This window comes from Lutra lutra, chromosome 11 (assembly GCF_902655055.1).
Source record: "Lutra lutra chromosome 11, mLutLut1.2, whole genome shotgun sequence".
NCBI lineage: Eukaryota > Metazoa > Chordata > Mammalia > Carnivora > Mustelidae > Lutra > Lutra lutra.
In genome coordinates, this window is record NC_062288.1 from 91,688,024 (window position 1) to 91,704,906 (window position 16,883).

Here is a 16,883-nt window from a genome sequence, read left to right on the forward strand (position 1 = left end):
TTTATAACTTCCTCTGAAATTGAGTTGAATGTGTGTAGCTCCCCCAAATTCACATGTTGAAACCCTAACCCCCAGTGTGTTGATATTTAGAGATGGGGCCCTTGGGAAGGATTAGATGAGGTCACGAGGATGGGACCTCCAAGATGGGATTAGCGTCCTTGTAAGGGGAGGAAGAGAAACCAGAGGAGTCTCTCTCTCCACCACGTGAAGAAGGCACCCATCTGCAGGCCAGAAAGAAGGCTCTTCCCAGGAGTCAAATCTGCTGCCACCTTGATCTTGAACTTCTCAGCCTTGAGAACCATGAGAGAGACAGAAGTCTGCTGTTTAAGCTGCTCAGTGTGTGGTATTGTTAAAGCAGCCTGAGCAGATTAATGTACTTCTCAAGAACTCCTCTTTGACCCAGGGGTTATTTAAAAGTGTCATGTTTCATTTTCAAGTTAACTTGAAGACTTTCTTGATATCTTCCTGTGATTAATTTCCAGTATAATTCCATTGTGGTGAGAGATATACTTTACATGATTCCATTCTTTTACATTTGTTCATTTGTTTTATGACCCAAGACGTGGTCTGTCTTGGTGCATCCTGGTGAATATTTCATAAGTACTTGGGCAGAATGTGTATTTTCTTTTCATGGTGTTGGAGGGGGGGAGAGTTTTCTATACATATCAATGAGGTGAAGTTGTTTTTGCTGCTGTTTTTATCTTCCTCATCCTTAAGGATTCTCTCTCTGCTCAGTCTGTTGGTTACTGAGAGAGCAGTTTTGAAGTCTCCGGCTATAATTGTGGATCATTTTCTCCTCTCAGTACTGTTTCTGCTTCATATATTTAACTGCTCTGTTGTTAAGTTCATTTACACTTAAAATTATTATGCATTCTTGGTGAATTGATCCTTTGGTAATTTTGTAATATCCATTTTAACCCTGGTAATTTTCATGGTTTTTTTTTTTTAAGGATTTTATTTATTTATTTGAGAGAGAGAGAGAGAGACAAAGAGGAGGAGCAGGTGGAGGAGCAGGGAGAGAGAGAAGGAAACTCCCTACTGAGGAGGGATCCTGATGTGGGGCTCTATCTCAGAACCCTGAGATCATGACCTGAGCCCAAGGCAGACACTTAACTGGATGAGCCACCCAGGTACCCTCCTGGTTTTTAAACCTAGTTTTTTGTTATTATGTAGACTCTCCTTTCTTTTTCTTTGTATTTATGTGGCATAACTTTTAAAATCATCATACTTTTATTTTTTTTTAAGATTTTATTTATTTATTTGACAGAGATCACAAGCAGGCAGAGGCAGGCAGAGAGAGAGGAGGAAGCAGGCTCCCTGCTGAGCAGAGAGCCTGACTTGGAGCTCGATCCCAGGATACTGGGATCATGACCTGAGCTGAAGACAGAGGCTTTAACCTACTGAGCCACCCAGGTGCCCCGAAATCATCATACTTTTAATCTAGCTATATCATTACATTTAAAGCAGGTTTCTTGTAATTGTGATATATTGGGGCTTGTTTTTTTCTATCTGGCTGACAATCTTTGTCTTTTTTTCCCCCCCATCTTTGTCTCTTAACTGATGTGCTTGAACCAAGTGTTGGTAAACTGTGGCGTGGGGTCTGTTTTTATACTGTCCATTAGCTAAGGGTGCTTTTTGCATTTTTAAAAACTTGTAAACAGGCAGGCACATAGAAAAATATGCAAAGGAGAGTATATGTGTCCTGAAAGGCCTAAAACTACTTATTACTGACCATTTACAGAAAATGCTTGATGACCTGCTTCCCTCTTGTTTCCCCCACATTGCATTTTGTCCCTACAGTGATATATTGCCCCACAAGGCAAGATAATATATTGTAAAAAAGTCTGCAGGAGAAGTACAGTTTGCCCTATTTGCTTTATAGCCTTGCCAAATGGGTGAGAGGACTACAGATCTTCCAGTGATGCATGAAGTCTGCCATCTGCTCCAGGTTCTCCAGGCTTCCCAGCTCTAATATGAAGTTGAAAGAGGTTGTCTGGATCCACGCAAGCTCTCACACTGACGAATGAGGGAGGGAAGAGGGTTGGCTGCTATTTCAATGCCATGACTCAGGCTTTCAAGCTCTTCTTGACTGGGTCCTGAGGTGCCTCTCCGGTCCAGAGCATTCCAGTTCTCTAGACTTGCAGAAACTCTGGGTGAGGGTCACAGATTCAGTCTTTCCTTGTTAGAGTCATTTTTAAACAGGGTCTTTGAGTTAGTCCAGACTCTCACCTAATCACTCAAGCACAGGTGGTACACCAGAGAGATGATAAGTAAGCTTCAGTTGCCCTGATCCCAAAGACAATATTCCAGAGAAAAAGGAAGTGATGAGCAAAATCAAGAGTAACTGTCTTCTCAAGGAATGCTCTGGTTCAAGCAAGAAGGTGCTTGAGCATGAGAAGTAGCCTTTAATGGGATGCTGAGTGATCACAGTGTTCAGCCAAGAGAGGCAATCAGACACTACTCCACTTAGGTCTAGCCCAGACTTCTTTTCTTCAAAATGGGAATTTTTAAGATAACCAGCAAAACTGAATCTAAAAACTGCTGAGGTGGTGAAGGCTAGTGGACAGGGAAGTGAAGATATTTTGATCACCAGGTAGACATGGAAGCTAGCCTAGGAGATTGTTAGCTTGCATGGGTCTTCCAACTAGTGTATTCTTCTTTGTTTTATGGGTATCTTCTCTATTTATTTATTTTTTTTTAATCATTAAATTTTGTCCTGATTATGGGGCACCTGATGAGATCAGTCAGTAGAGTATGAGATTCTTGACCTTGGGGTTGTAAGTTTGAGGCCCAAGCTGGGTGCAGAGATTACTTAAAAATGAAATCTTTAGGGGCGCCTGGGTGGCTCAGTGGGTTAAGCCGCTGCCTTCGGCTCAGGTCATGATCCCAGATCCTGGGTTCGAGCCCCACGTCGGGCTTTCTGCTCAGCAGGGAGCCTGCTTCCTCCTCTCTCTCTGCCTGCCTCTCTGCCTACTTGTGATTTCTCTCTGTCAAATAAATAAATAAAATCTTAAAAAAAAAATGAAATCTTTAGGAGCACCTGGGTGGCTCAGTGGGTTAAGCCTCTGCCTTCAGCTTGGGTCGTTGGTCTCAGGGTCCTGGGATCGAGCCCTGCATCGGGCTCTTTGTTCAGCAGGGAACCTGCTTCCCTTCCTCTCTCTCTGCCTGCCTCTCTGCCTACTTGTGACCTCTGTCTGTCAAATAAATAAATAAAATCTTTGAAGAAAAAAAATGAAATCTTTAAAAAAATAATAATGTGTTTTGTTATGGTCATTTACTCTTAAAAAAAAAAACTCACTTGAACATGTTCGAAAAATTGCAGCCGACCCAGACTGTCTGTAAAATGAACGGTAAAAGTGTCCCACCCAATTCCTATTCTACAGTATTACTCTGTCTCAGTTCTGGTTTTGCTCCTTCTGTTTACTTTTTCTTTTACTTACATTCATAAATCACTTTTCATATTTTTATGTACATAATTATAAAATCCATGATCACATGGACCACATCTTCCTTATCCATTCGTCCGTTGAAGGGCATCTTGGTTCTTTCCACAGTTTGGCAACCGTGGCCATTGCTGCTATAAACATTGGGGTACAGATGGCCCTTCTTTTCACTACATCTGTATCTTTGGGGTAAATACCCAGTAGTACAATTGCAGGGTCATAGGGAAGTTCTATTTTTAATTTCTTGAGGAATCTCCACACTGTTCTCCAAAGAGGCTGCACCAACTTGCATTCCCACCAACAGTGTAAGAGGGTTCCCCTTTTTCCACATCCCTTCCAACACATGTTGTTTCCTGTCTTGCTAATTTTGGCCATTCTAACTGGTGTAAGGTGATATCTCAATGTGGTTTTAATTTGAATCTCCCTGATGGCTAGTGATGATGAACATTTTTTCATGTGTCTGATAGCCATTTGTATGTCTTCATTGGAGAAGTGTCTGTTCATATCTTCTGCCCATTTTTTGATATGATTATCTGATGGGTGATTTTTTAAAAAATTTTGAATAATTCAATATTTCTTCTTACATAAAGAAAAATATTTTAAAACATTTATTTTTTTCATGGTAAATGGCAATAATTCTTAACTTTCCCTAGATTTCACTGGGCTTGGCTTAGCGTCTTATGATTTCCCAATTATAATTTTCCATCCATGTGTTGGCTCTTTCGGTATTTAGAACAGTCATTGTATACTTAGAGATGCTGATGTTCGCTGTCATCTTCTATTCCCCCTCCTTTTTCAAGCTGACAGAGTCTCCTTTTATTTAGTTATCCAGTTCTCCCCAGTAAAGCCCTCTAATTCATTTTCTAAATGTGGAATCACTGTGCCTTCATCCTTTCTTTCTTTAATCATTTGGGCAAGTGGTAAGGAGATTCCAAAGTATGAAAAGTGATATGGTGATAATTATACATACATATGTTCTTGCTGATACTTAAAGATCCACACATGAAACAATGTGATGCTATTTTTTATCTGTCAAATTGACAAAGGACAAAAGAATGCTAATACCTACTATGAGTAATGAGGTGAAAAGTGAGCAATCTCATGGTGGAAATACAGGTGAAATAATATTTCTGGTTGGCAATTTAGCAATGTGATGAAGTTAAATAATATTTATAACCTCTGATCAAACAGAAATGGGATTGTTAGAAATTCATCCTAATGATGAATACGTTGCTTCTATGGAAAGATAACTTTCCTAAAAGTCTCTTTCAATTTAGTGATTAGATTAAACTTATAACATTTAAAATTTAAGTCATCAAGTATTCTTTTTTTGCTAAATGTTTTTTATTTATTCCCAGGAATGCTTCCAAATTAGATGTTGTATAATTGCTCTGGAAGAAATTTGAGATGCAGTTGATTTGAAAAGTTAGATACAGGAATATAGGAGGCTTCCTACTTTTCAAATTCAAGTCCTAGGCCGGTTGAATGTCATAAACAAAGATCTATATACCTGAAAGAATTATGGTGTCAGCACACTGTTCTAAGATGTCCTTGCTTCTTCTATTCTGTTTTTTGCATAATAAATGCAAAATGCTTTTTCTGCCCTTTCTTATAAATACATATTATTTAAATACTAGAGAATGCTTGACTATTGTATGTAATTATGTGCTACAAAGACATAACTTACACTAAGTAAAAAGAAATGAACACTGGTCAAATTTTAAAATCATAATTAAACTTCTATTAGAAACTAAAACAATTTGCTGTATTAAAGTCTCCTTAGCTGTAACAACCTTTATTTCTTTCAGTTAGTAATAGATGTTGGTACTTGAATTCCATAAGTGAGAGCCTTTCAAGCATGATACATTTCAGAAAATGAATATTCTTTAAGTAAAGCTTGGGAGCTACTTACCTTCATATATCATTACCTTTGACAAACAAGACTGTTCTTGAATTCAGTAATAGCTATTCATTGCTTACAGCTATTGCATGTGTACAGTGTTCTGATGTTCAAAGTCATGTTTCTTTTAAGGACACACGAGCATTGGTTGTACAATTCATCTGGCTAAGCATTCAGCAATCTAAAAAAGAGATGGTTGCCTTCAAAAGCTAAATTGTGGACACTATTAAATATATTTGGCAAAAATAATTCCAGGCAAAGATCATTCTCAGTGCATTCCTTCTGGGGACAAAAAAGGGGATCTATGCGTTCCACATTAAGAAAGAATGATGTGTTCCCTTTTTTTAGAGGGAATTGAAATTGAATTACAGTTGAATTGTAATTGACATTACAAATGGTGTTTGAGATAGTCAGAACTTCAGAAAGGAGTTGGTAATGAGAAAAAAAGGCAGTTTAAAATGTGATCAGGGAAAGGCATTTGTCTCCATGTTTATTATATATAAAGGTTTGAAAAATCGAATCACTTTTTAGGATACTTATCCTTACTCTCAGATACGGAAATGCACAAGGACCTGTGTACATTTGTATATATCAGAATTTTAATTTCCGGGGTGTAGCTGGGTAGCTGCTTTGGTTGGTTCGGAAACTGACTGAATGAATGATAGACGATGGCATGAAGGAGACAAAACAAGGGTTGAAGAAGGACAGGTAACAAGGTACAGTGCCTGTGGGTTATTTCCTGTGGTTGAGGTGTGGGAAGGTTGACTAGCTATAAATGACTCCCAGGAGCCAGATGGAGTCGCAGGGGTCAGGTAGAGCCAATGGGGAGTGTCATGGAGAGATACTACGTTGGGAGATGGAGCACTCCTTAAGCATTCATTTTAGCCTTAGAGGAAAGAAAGCAACAAAACAATAATTTTTTTTTTTAAAGTAAATTCTCTCTTCCTCATTAGTGTCTGGAAGTGTAACTCTGATGTGTTGCCTGAAGTGACTAGGGTCTTCAATGAATAATTTATAGTCCAGTTTGAAATATCAGCAGGTCTTATGAGGGGGAGAAAAGAGAAGACGAGAGTATATAAGAAAGGATTAGAGGTGTAGAGTCACTCATAATTTAGCAAAGCCCTTCATTTTATTTTGTGTTCATCTAAATTCATCATCAATTGTTTCTGAAAGACACTCATCATTTGCCATTTGTGGTAGAGGTGGAGTGTCTAATGATATTCTCTGCTGACTTTCTAGCTTCAGCTCAAAAACATGCAGACATCAAAGATGTTGCAAAAAAGCAAAACAGGGCAAAAAAAGCAAACAGTGGACAAAGGAGTATAATTTATCAGTTGTCAGGCACTGTGATAGGTGTTATTTATATAATATCTGGTTTCACCATAATGTATAAGGTTTAGTTATAATCTTCACATTTTTTTAAAGATTTTATTTATTTATTTGATGGACAGAGACCTCAAGTAGGGGGAAAGGGAGGCAGAAAGAGAGGAGAAAGCCGGCTCCCCACTGAGCAGAGAGCCCCATGTGGGGCTCGATCCCAGGACTCTGGGATCATAACGTGAGCCAAAGGCAGAGGCTTAACCCATTGAGCCACCCAGGGACCCCTAATCTTCACATTTTTTATGAAAAGGTAGCTTAGATTATTTAGGAAATTTCTCCTGTATTACATAGTTTTGAAATGGGAGGACCAAATTTCAAATCAAGCTCTCAAATGCTTGTGTGCTTTCTAATAACCAAAACATTTATGACCAGCTATTACTCCATTTTCAGTATCTTGCAAATGTAAGTCTTCATTCTAACTCTTCACCACAACTTTGAGAATATTGTCCTATCTAATCCACCTGCTAGGTCCATCTCCATTATTTCTCCCCTTATCTGGTTTTACTAAGTTTCCTTAGGCCTCTAATATTTCTTGTCTATATATGTCATTAGTCTTTTAATTGGTTTCCATTCTTCTGGTTTATCCCCTTTCCAACAGAGAAGCAAACATTTTTTTGTTGACGTGCCTCCCATTTCCCTTCTCAGCTTATTTTTTACAACTTTACCCTTGTACCCAATGTTGATTCTAGTCTAATGTACTACCATGTGACATTTATTGACAAACATCTGACAAGTACTTATCAACAAATATTTGTCAACTGCCTCCTATTTGCCATATATAAGGATGAATTGGCACATAGGATAAAAACTCAACTAAGTCACAGTATCTGGCCGCAAGAAACTGAAGAGTGGAGGGAAGAATAAACATGATAATTGATGATTAGGATAAGAAGCTCCTCATGCTTTAGAAGAGGCATGCACAGGGTGCTGACAGTCTCTGGGATAGGGTGGCAGAGGAGAACTCTGCTGTAAGTCAGACTAGAAATCTAGGGGATTAGGGATGATAAATGATTTGACTAGATGCAGAGTTATAATACACCAAAGAGTGTAATGTGCTAATTCAAGAGTCATGAATTGGAAGAGGCCCTTGGAATTGTAACTGGTGTGAGAGGCCTGGAGGTAATTTGTGCTTTTGGACCTATGTCAAGCTTGCAGATCTGTACATGTTTCTACTCCATAGAAAGGGAGAGGAGGGGAGGAAAGACACATAATCCTATTCCCATGGAGGTATGGGGGTTGAGGAGCCCAATTCTAGCAGAGTTGGATTCAGGGGCTTAGGTCCCTATATGTTGTGAGCAGGTTGTTGGTGGATTTTGCACCAAGGGAGGCCTCTACCTCAACAGTAATATAAAATTAAATAAGCTCATGTTTTAATTTTTTTGTTTCAATTTTGAATACAGCAGTTATTAGTAGTTGTAACCCACATAATCCAAAGCTCTTTGGAGTCTCCAATAAGTTTTTGGAGCGTAAGTTGTCCTGAGAATAAAATGTTTGAGAGCTGTTGAGCTGGCAAGGTTAAGTAGAGGCCAAAGCATGAATGGCTGGGTGCAGAAAGCTAAGAAGTTTTCATTTCATCCTAAAAATTATGGGGGGACACGTGGCTCGGTGGCTCGGAGGTTAAGTGCTGCCTTTTGACTTCAGCTTGGGTGGTGATCTTGGGGGCCATGAGATCAAGCTCTGTGCTGGGCTCCATGCTCTGTGCAGAGTCCTCTTGCGATTCTTTCTCTCCCTCTCTCTGCCCCCCCCAACTCATGTGCACTCTAAATAAAGAACTAACTAAATAAAAGCTTTAAAGATTTGAACCAGTGGAGTCACAAATCAAATCCACTTTATGTGTTTTGAAATATCGGTCTCTCTCCCCTTCGTAGGATAGTTAAGTGGTTTAGTCAGTGGGGGCTTCGAGAAGGGGCACAGTGGTCCGACAGGAGGCTGCTCTAGGAGTTCCGGCTAGAAGTAAGGACTCAAAGTACAGCAAAAGAGTGGTTCGAATTGATTTGAGAGAAATACTGGATTTCTACAGGAGTTGTGGCTGGACAATACGTGGGAGGAGTGAGAATGAAGATCCCAGTATGACTCAGAGGCTTCTGGGTCGGAGAGTTCAGAGAATGTTAACCACACCAGCCCTACTCACATCCTCATGGATCTCTACGTCCCTCCCTAGATTTTATAACCAAAGAGTGTACATGAATGTGGAAGCCCAGGTCTGTTGCCTTGAGGGGCACAAATCCAGAGACGTCATAAGCAGTGTCCCTGTAGGATCAAGCCAAGGCTGGATCTTTTGCTGAAATGACACAGTTGTGTGGCTTCCTCTTTTGCCATTTTCCTCTTTCCCTTTCTCCCCTTAGAGTTTTCTCTTGGGATCACTTCCTGACTCTGCAGTGGCTCCTGAACATCATCTCAGGGTCTGCTCTTGTGGAACCTGACCCGAGACAGGTATCCTGTTGACCTTGCATTTGACTCAGACAGATCATACCAGGTATGGAGCAGATTTCAAAAGAGGGATACTCAGTCGTTTTAGACATGTTGATTTTAAGTACACTTGGATCATTATGTGGACATATCTAATAAGTAGTTAGATCTGAGTTAGAAATTCTGATTTGAAAGCTATCAGCATTATAGATAGGTGGTGGTTGATGCCATAAGTGTAAATATGGTTAATTTAGAAGAGTGTACAGAGAGTTTAGAGGTAAGGCCTGGGCCACAGGGAAATTCTGGCGGATGCATACTAATATGTTCTTCGTAAAAACCCTTTTATACTTCACATTTTCATAGTCGGAAATCTTTTGACCTTTATGATAACAAAGGAAGGTGGGAGATTATATATAATTACTGTTATCGCTTTTCAGGAGGAAATTGAGACTCTGAAAATCCATGTGAATTATCCAAAGTCATGAAAATGACAGGACCAACACAAAAATTTAGGTCACTTAATTCCTGGCACAAAGCTTTTCCTGCCACCAATTGCTTTTTTGAAAAAAAAGTATCTTTTTTCTTCTTCTCCCTACATACCCGTGCAATGTGTAGGCCATTGTCTTCTGTCCTGCAGACTCAGCATTCTCACAAACTCCTGTTACATCTGCTCCAGCTTTTCTAGCATCCTCGTGAGTTTATCATGCTCTGCTGCAGGGTAACTTGGCTTCCCAGTGCTCAGAACATCACTTTCTTCAGGAAGGAACATGGAACCAACTTTAACCCCATGGTTGGTTCTTACTTCAGTTTCGAATTTATTTAACAGCGTGTTCTTTTTCACACATTGATGTGTGCTATTTTTGAATGCTTTACACTCATTTTGTATGCTTTTTTTCTTCCCCAATTATATTATAAAGCAATCTTTAAGATAATCTCTGTTACACAAAATTCATAAATTCTCATTACCTATGTTTTTGGAAAATAAAAAAAAAGATCTATAATCCTATATGATAACAACTATTTTTTGTGTATGTATTTTTAATATGTTCATTTCTTTCCACATACTTCTGCGCCTCGTTTTATAGAATGAAATTCCTGATGTTTTTAGTTGTTTACCCGGGTGGATATTTGTTGTACAGATGGATCTTTTAACAAATTTTGATTGTTCCTTAGCTTATACTACAATGCATTGAATAAATGATTCAGCATCTGCTTGGGAATTCATTAAGTGGGAGATAGCTTTGCAAAAGACACTCAGATATTTAAATCAGGTTATAGAAGCAAGGGTGGTCAGCGAAGAGATTTATTGGGGGAAATGACTTTTCGCGTGCGGGGAGATCATGACTTTAGTAGAATAAAGAGCTTAACAGATGTAATTGGTGCAATTGACTTCACTTGTTAGGATGACTCTGTTTGGTAAGCTTCCATTTTTTTACTTTCTTTCCCTATTGAACTATTTAAACAGCTGAGGTAGGAAACAATTTGGTTTTATCTGATTCTTATTCAGCTGTCAAAACATGATTGTGACCTCCTTTCAGAGTTCAGTGTAAAACAGTTTTCTGGAATTTGGTTATTTGAAAGAGACTCCTGATAGGTCATATGTTTTATTCTTAGTCAAGAAACTCCAAGTTTTCCAAGTTATTCTGCAAATTCATCTGGTTAGCATCCTTTCTTGGTGTAATGACCTCATTGTATGTAACTATGGCTCACCATTAATCTGGGTATGTTAGACTTTCAAAGATTTGTTCCTCCAAACTATAGGCTGGATTTGCATTTTTCTGGATGATCTTTAAGCAGTTTGCCTGGACATTACATAGTCCCAGCACAGCTTGAAAATGCATCCACTGAAGGGCTTTGTGTCTGAGTTTAGTAGAAAAGAAGTAAACCTTCCTCTCTCTTGAGATGTTTAGATTAAGTTTAATTGATTCTTAAAATACATTAGCACGATCACAACACTTTTAAAACAAATGAACTTTTTTTTTTTTTAATAAGGCAGGTTACATTGGGGGTTTGGCTTTAAAAGCTTTGAAGTACTGAAATACCAAGGAGCTAAGGAGATATTGTGTGTGTGTGTGTGTGTGTGTGTGTGTGTGTGTGTGTTTTAACTTAGAGAAAGAACAGCACACTTGAAAAATATTTATAATTTATACTTATGCTTCCAAAGTTTGAATAGACATAAACTTGCTTTTGGAAGGAAGGTTTTTTGTTTTGAGGGACTTGAATTATAAGCCTTTTCATAGGAGAGTGTAGGAAATATATGTGCTTGTCAGACTAATGTAACTTTATTGACTTAAAGCTTAGAAAGAAATCAATATATTTTCAGAGGCACGTCAAGGATGGTAGAACTTCCACTCATGAATACAGAGGACATGCTCAGGACTTGTCTCTCAAGGTACGGCTTGTGGACCGGTGGCATTAGCTTTGCCACTCACCAATGTGGTACTGAGCATATGACTTGCATGTAGCAAATAATGCTGCTTCTTGGACTCTCACTGAAGTGCTTGGTATCAGACCATCTGTCAACCAACTCCTTCCTAAAACTCTACCAGATCAGTGCCCTTTAAGTAAAACAGTCTGAAAAACATGGTTTCCACTCACTTCTCTATGTAATCCACACTCTATCCTTGAATCGGGGCAAAGCAGAAGAAAATTACATACAGGTTCTGTATTACCTGAACAACCACCTTCACTAAATTAACTCTAAATGTTGTATCTTTGGTTTTGTTTGTATTTAGTAGATAATCTGGGTCAAAGATACATTGCCTACCATTCTCTGTATACAGTTTTGTTTGAACTTAATTAGGAAAGAAATACATGTACCCATTTTCTGTAGATCTCTCTCTGACTCTCTTTCTCCAAATTGGTTTGCTTTTATTAAACAAATAAGTAGAAGTACTCAACATATTGGGTTTTTGCCTCTGAGGAAACTCAGAGTAAAATTGAATAGGCAATCACAATAATTGTGTCAAACCTCATACTTAGCATTTTTGCTTTCTCCTACTCTTTCTGACATCTTTGCTATATTATTTTTTTCCCAGAACTTTGTTGTGTGCATGCAATTTATTTTAAGGTGTCTTAAATCCCTTTTGAAGAGCAGAAAGTGTTAGCGGACTCTCAGGAGTAGGATAAGAAAAGGTTGTTCAGAAGGCCAGAGAATAGTGATTCTATAAATAATAGAAACTTAAAAGGAAAATGGCATTTTTAATGGTCATTCTAATGCCACAGTGACTCCAGCCAGCAAATGGTCATCTGTTCACTAGCAATCCTTAGCAAGTTGTGGTCACACCACATAACGTACTTTTCTGTAGGTACTATTGCTCGAGAGAAATAATGCACATGGACAGTATGTGGGTTTAAAAGTCTTTATACAGCATTCTTTCATAAAGATGATGAAAGAAATAAGCGGGGCTAACTATTTCTACTAAAATGGAAATGCAATGAGAATTAAAAAAAATTAGCTTCTCTAGTAAATTTCCAGTATTGGTTTTTAATATGACTCAGAATTTTTTCAAAGGGCATAGAAACTTGGAATTCGTGGTCATCTAAAAATATTAGACATGAAGCTACACTAATTTTAATGGAAACTTAGGAAGAAACTATGACTCAATTAAAGATATTTTTACATACTCTTTTCAAAATTGCATTTATTTCTCATATACAGTCTTATATATACACCTAAAGATATCAATCAAAGGTAAATTTAAAAATGAGAAATAGAACTATAAGGTTGGAAGGGGTTGAAAGTCATGTACTAGGGTGCCTGGGTGGCTCAGTTGGTTAAGTATCTGACTCTTGATTTCGGCTCAGCTCATGATCTCAGGGTGGTGAGATCGAGCCCTGCTTAGGGCTCTGTGCTGGGGGTGGACGGCTTAAGATTCTCTCTCTCCCTCTACCCGTCTTTTCCTCCCTCCCTAAAAATAATCATGTACTCCAACCCCTCACCTGAGTTCTAATGCTTAACCAATCATTGCTGTAAACAAACTTGAACAAAATGATCATACAATAACTTTTTTTCCTTCTTCCTCTTCCCATTGAAATTGTTCTTTCGTGTTAGTTTCTTCCCCGTCCTGGATGAAACATAGGGCAGTTTGTAGTAATTTTTATGGAATGTGGAAAGACTTCCTGTTGCTAGAAAGCACAAGGCATGGTCTCAGTATTTAAAAAGGTCCAGTCTCATATAATATTCAGACTTTCTTTTTGTTTTACTCTTACGGATTCTCTCTCGTCATTAATAGTTTTTCTCCCTTGATGACTGGTCTACCTCTCAAAGATCAGAAGAGGGGATGGGGAGAGAATGCTTCTCTCTGGCTGGTTATGATGTTGCTCCCATGCTCTCTACACTTGGCAGGTGGTGAGAGCTCCCTCTTCATCTGAGGGATGCTTGTGATGAGCTTTTCAGAGACTCCATCACTGGGGATCACGCAGCTCACGTTCTCTGGAGAATGGCAAATGCAGCTCTATTTCTGTTGGATACTTGATTCTTCCTTAGACCCTTCGCATCAGCAAAAATGCAAATTTTAACAAATGAGGCAATAGAACATAAATGTGCAGATGAGAGAAGTTGGGAAGTAGAAGGAGGGAAGATAGGTGTGGAAATAGATAGGGACACTAAACTATTGTGCAAAGAAGGAAATACAGAGAAAATCTCTACTTGTTTGAACAAGGAATAAATATTAACCTATATTGTTTAAGTTGCAAAGATAAGAGAGAGATGAATTGTAATAGTGGATTAAATACAATAAAGGAATCAGGGAGAGATTTACAGAGTTGAAACCTATCTCATTTGGTTGGAAGTTGATAATTTTTTTTTAAAGATTTTATTTATTTATTTGACAGACAGAGATCACAAGTAGGCAGAGAGGCGGCAGAAAGAGAGGAGAGAGGAGGAAGCAAGCTCCCTGCTGAGCAGAGAGCCCAATGTGGGGCTTGATCCCAGGACCCTGGGACCATGACCTGAGCTGAAGGCAGAGGCTTTAACCATTGAGCCACCCAGGCACCCCTTGAAGTCGATAATGTTTGAGTAGACAAATTGTAAAATATATTAGCATAAGTGTATTATTTTGAGTCTTAATTAACAAATGAATTAAAAACACAAACTGTTTCAAGAGTGGAATCTAGTTTCTTGTGAGGAATAGGAGTGGGAAGGGTGAATTGGGGTTGAGTTTGTGTATTTCTTGTCTTCATCTTTTTAAAAAAAATAGTGCATATATTTTTCTAACAATATTTATTTATTCATTAGGGAGAGAGAGAGAGAGTGCACGCAGGCACACACCCAAACAGGGGGAAGGGCAGAGGGAGAGGGAGAAACAGGCTCCCTGCTGAGCAGGGGACACCCCCCCGCCCAAGCTCAATTCCAGGACCCTGAGATCATGAGCTGAGCTGAAGTTTGATGCTTAACCAACTGATCCACCCAGGTGCCTCTCTAACAAGATTTTTTAACCTTTATTTTAAAAAGTATATATTTTTAATTATGTGGAAAGTATTTATAAAATATATTATTTAATATGAAAAAGATTATTAATAAGTTAAATAATTACTGCAGGATATTAAATCAGTATGAAACTATAATATTTTGCTTAATGTGATACAACCATAAGCATGTTCAGAGAGATCAACGAAACTGAATCATACCAAGAGGGATCTTTTTGTATATCTATGAATTAAATATGTGAAAATGATCTATTAAAAAAATCTTCAGGGAAGGAAAGGGTTATTTAATATAGTGAGTTTAGGTTATTTGTTTTTAAACAAATTTTGTCTTCAAGTTTTATCCCATAATAAAACAAGTTCTAGATCATTCTTAACTGACAAATATTAAGCCAGCAAATGCCTACAAGGAAAATGAGCTTATTTATCTGAGCTCTACTTTGGGGGGGGGTTCCCCTCTACTTAAACTGAAGGGGAGAATTGGCAAAAGAAAAAGCAAGGATTCAACTTATTTGGGGGAAGCGTTTAGACCTTGCACATTAAACTAAAAGATGGTGAAGAAAAGCCATTACAAGTATGAAAATGCCTAATAATATCAATTTATAAAGAAGTAATTCAATTAATTTTTATTTTGCCCTATACAGTGGTCAGGTTCCAGCACTAAGCATGACAGATATGATTTTAAAAACCAATGAGATAAACCCCAAGGATCCCATAAATAAATGAGCAAAACCATGCATGCTTACTTTACCAAAGACACAATGCAAATAATTTTAAAAAGTTGGAAGAGTATCTGCCTTATTTCATGATCAAAATTTACAAGTAAAAACGAGATATAAATTGTACTAATTAAATACACAAAATTTTTAAAGGGAATACCCGATATTGGGATGTGCCATGAAGCGGTCACTCCAGACACTATTGAATGTTCAAAGTGCTTCAAATGTTCAAGAAGGTTATTTGGGAATATGAGTAAAGAGTTTTAAAGATGTTCATATTTTTAGGGCCAGAGATTCAATTACTGATGTTTTGGTAGGATAATTGTTAATTTATAATAGTGAAAAAATTAAGACTTTTGGAATGCTCAGCCATAAGGAACTGCAAAAGAAGAAACAGTTTATTTAAATTATGTGCAGACATTAAATATGATATTCACATATATGCTTTTAAGGACATGGAAAATGTTTATGATGCCATGTTAAAGCAGAACAAAATGATATCAAGTAGGCAAAGCAATTTAGGTAAAAAAGTCAAGAAATTAATAACATGTAAACAATCTCTGGGAAACAGGGTTATGATTTTGAAATAGAAGATCTTTTCTTTCTACTTTCTTCAAAATGAACATGCATTATTTTCAAATTGAGAAAAAAACACACTTAGCATCTAGCTCCAGCTCCACAATCTGTTAATTGTGGGAAATTAGACAAGTAACTCTATTTGTGGACCCTACACCATAGTCCACACGGTCTGGTGGCCAGCCATTGAACTGTAATGGGCCCAGTAATTATAAATGGTCATGAAAGTGATGATTTTGGTTGTAACTTCTGGTTACACAATCCAGGACACTTCCTCTTTTCTTGTCTTGCATTTTCTTTTATATTTCCCCCATTTGGGGAAAAATCATACCCAAGGTCAGTGAAAATTTGATTCTGTCTATCTGTACTTAAGCCCACCATCTCCAGACCTGGAGCTCTAAGCTGGTTTACAAATTTCAACACTTGCTTCTCCTAGCCTTTAACCTTGGATTGGTCCGCATTCCTCTCTCCTTTTAAAATATGGACTTTTGACTTCCACTGTGTACCAATAAACTTGAATTAGACAGAAAGGGGCACAATACCTCTCTATAAGAACCCCCAACCTTTCTATCCTTGAAAAATAAATGGAATGTTCTCTCCACCTGATTCCCTCTTTGGATGACCTTTGGCTTCCCTCTCTTGATGGAGTCAGCTTCTACAGTGAGCTCTGTACTGTCTATCATTCTTGGATACGGCATTCTTGGTGACCCCGAAGGACCCAAGGAGAAGAAATGAAGGAATAAGTTTTAGGCTTGAGATTGGAGAGTCTGTTAGCAAAAATGACACTGGCTTTTGGGTTTGAGGAAGTTTGTTTTTGAGAGGATGCAGTTGAAACTTCTTTTTGGTCCTCGGGAACTGGTGAATTCTTGACTCTTTCCAGTTGGCAACATAACAATGTAATACTGTGCTAGTAGTTAAGTCAGAGCTCCATCTTTTGCACAATTCATATTTTAAACTTTAAAGAGGCTCACAACTGAGCTTTCACAAACAGTAGCTGTTTACTCTCTTTCCCCTGAAATAATCATCGCG

At 38.1% G+C, this 16,883-nt stretch overlaps 1 long non-coding RNA gene across 9 annotated transcripts in view; it reads left to right on the plus strand.

Moving 5' to 3' along the window:
• Positions 1-16,883, plus strand: part of LOC125081050 (uncharacterized) — a 237,693-nt gene that overhangs the window by 60,488 nt on the left and 160,322 nt on the right. For all 9 annotated transcript variants that reach the window (XR_007121565.1, XR_007121568.1, XR_007121572.1 and 6 more), the window contains exon 4: positions 9,069-9,199. This is a non-coding gene — a long non-coding RNA (uncharacterized LOC125081050). The remainder of the gene's footprint in view (positions 1-9,068; positions 9,200-16,883) is intronic.